Raw genomic sequence first — 2,971 nt, forward strand, 5'->3', positions numbered from 1 at the left:
AGTTCCAGATATTTCCAATTCCGCGGCCCCGTTTCAATCAGGTACTTGTGGATGAGAATACTGCGTGAGGTCTACTATTCACAGAACTACTAGTACAGACAGGATTTACTCTTATGGACGGTACAAGAGGAGGCTATGGTTTAATACTTCGCGAGGTATACTGTTCACAGAACTACTAGTTATTATGCTGCATCTACTTATTGGCCCAATGGAGGTCAATGTGTGGATGGGAGGTTTGCAATGCTGGCCAAATTGCAAGCTGGACCAGCTTACTAGGCCAGCGACTGGGTGAAGTACCGACTATAGTGAGGTCCACGTTATAATGACAGTAATTGATCAACTTTAGTTTTGCTATCCTTGTCTATCACTCGACAAAGCCGGTGGTACTATCCTTTTCTAGGTCCACAACCATGCCAATTATTTTTTTGACAGTGTAGAAATAAAATTAATTAATGCAGAGAATCGGCATCGTTATTCTTCCATCTTTATCCACTGCTGCCATTATAACGTGGACCTCACTATAGGCACAAGTTTTGGAGTGAATTTGACCTTATTCAGCTGGCAATACACAAAAATATTGATAGTTCAAATCCACATTTCACTTTTCAAATAACTGTATAACGTTCTCTATCTGTGCAAGCAATTTCGACTTTTTGAAAATCTATTTTTTAGATAGGGTGCTTCAAGAATTTTTTTTTTTTAATTCGAATTGGAAAGAAAGAAAATTATATTGTGTTCTATAAATAATTTTTCAATTTATTAAGAGTATTTTTTCAACAAGTAACATTGTTAATTGTGTGACTTTTTTGATGATAACAATATTCTACATCACTGATTAAACAGCTGAGCAGGTACCAGGCAGTTCCCAGTAGTCTCTGTTCCAAGTCACACCAAGTTGAGTCTGTGTTGTGAAAGTCGTTTTCTTTGCAAGTGTTTATAAATATATTATTACAAGCTGTATTTAATTAGTAAAGTCTACAATCAAATCAAGTGATAATCTAGTGGTTATTGAAGTAAATATGAAACAGTGTAATTTTTTCCTGCGCTACTTCTTGCTTTAAAGGTTAGTTGAAGTATCTTTTTTCAAGTGTAGCCTAAATTCTAATTTTGAAATGAACTTTCTTTGAAGCTTTCATTTTAGCCGGTTTATTATTATTAATTTGTTTATTATTCATCTTTAACTTTGTTGAAATTTTGAAATTACCACATACATTATAAAGTAAATTTATTTCCAATTTTCTATTTCAATACTGTAGGTACTTCTGTTTTTAAAATATTTTCCTAGATATTAGCCTTCTCAAATACTTCAAAATATATTTTAAAACAACAAATTGTCTTATAATTTTAATTTAAATCATGCTAGTCTATATTAAGGCATAATTTGATTATTTCAATGGAAGTCAGCCCTATATTTTTACTTAGTTATGCTATTTACAATGTTTTTTTTTTATAGTTATATGAATTCAATATTATTTGATCAAGTTATCTTCTTTAGGCATACTTTTTTGAGGTTTGGCAAATAGTTTAAAATTCGATACCTATTTTTCTAATTAGTCTGGTCTTTTAAATTTGAGAAACAAACTTTAATAAGAAAATACATTTCTATTCCATAAGATATAATCATATATTATCTATTTATTTATAAAGTTGACAAACCACACTATTTATTAATATATTATGATTATTAATCTTGTTTTCCTTATTCCTCCAGGATTGATATACAACTGAAGTAAAGATTATCAGAAGACATCAGTTATTCATGAAGAACAGCTCTACTACAATAAGATATGGATCGGTGAATTTGGTATGAGTTATCTGGTATTTATATTATGACAGGCTAGAATTTTCTAACACTCTCCCATAATACAGATGTTAGGGATGTTTGTGGTGGTTACTATTATAAAACAGTTCAGCCCTACCCTCTCGGCAGTGTCAAGCTCCGTCTGGTTGGTTCTGAGTCCAATGGGTGCTTTCAAGTTAGAGTCAACTGACCTGCAGATCGCATTTCCGTGCCAACAACTAGACGGACTTGTGCACTGTTTGTTTGTGGTTTGTGGTTGACTGTGAAGTAAGACAATCACTATGAATTGGGGTTGAGTGGTCAGGGTCCCGATAGGCTATTTGCAGTTGTCAGTCGAGTATTTCATTTCTGATCAGTGCCCTTTGTGGTGGTTCCACAGCTTTTTCATGATGGTTGCGGGCTCAGTACAGCACTAATTTGATGAGCAGGTGGAGTACTATTACACTGTGGCCTGGTCTGATCTGTTCTATGAGACTGGCTGTGCAAATATTAGATGACAGTGCCTTCAGCAAACTTAGAAAAGGGAATAATAGAATTTGAGTTGAGAATTAGAATTAAGACATCATAGATCTAAGTTTAGTTTTAAGACTGAATGAATATTAGCAAAGTGTAGCCTCTAGCCTTTGCTAGTTGGCGGGGGATTAGAAAGTATAGCCTCTAGCCTTTGCTAGTTGGCGGGGGATTAGAAAGTATAGCCTCTAGCCTTTGCTAGTTGGCGGGGGATTAGAAAGTACAGCCTCTAGCCTTTGCTAGTTGGCGGGGGATTAGAAAGTACAGCCTCTAGCCTTTGCTAGTTGGCGGGGAAACTGAAAGTAAAGCCTCTAGCCTTTGCTAGTTGGCGGGGAAGAAAAAGTATAGCCTCTAGCCTTTGCTAGTTGGCGGGGGATTAGAAAGTATAGCCTCTAGCCTTTGCCAGTTGGCGGGGAAACTGAAAGTAAGCCTCTAGCCTTTGCTAGTTGGCGGGGGATGAGAAAGTAGAGCCTCTAGCCTTTGCTAGTTGGCGGGGAAACTGAAAGTAAAGCCTCTAGCCTTTGCTAGTTGGCGGGGGATGAGAAAGTAAAGCCTCTAGCCTTTGCTAGTTGGCGGGGAAACTGAAAGTAAAGCCTCTAGCCTTTGCTAGTTGGCGGGGGATTAGAAAGTACAGCCTCTAGCCTTTGCTAGTTGGCGGGG

This window comes from Nilaparvata lugens, chromosome 8, assembly GCF_014356525.2.
Source record: "Nilaparvata lugens isolate BPH chromosome 8, ASM1435652v1, whole genome shotgun sequence".
Lineage (NCBI taxonomy): Eukaryota > Metazoa > Arthropoda > Insecta > Hemiptera > Delphacidae > Nilaparvata > Nilaparvata lugens.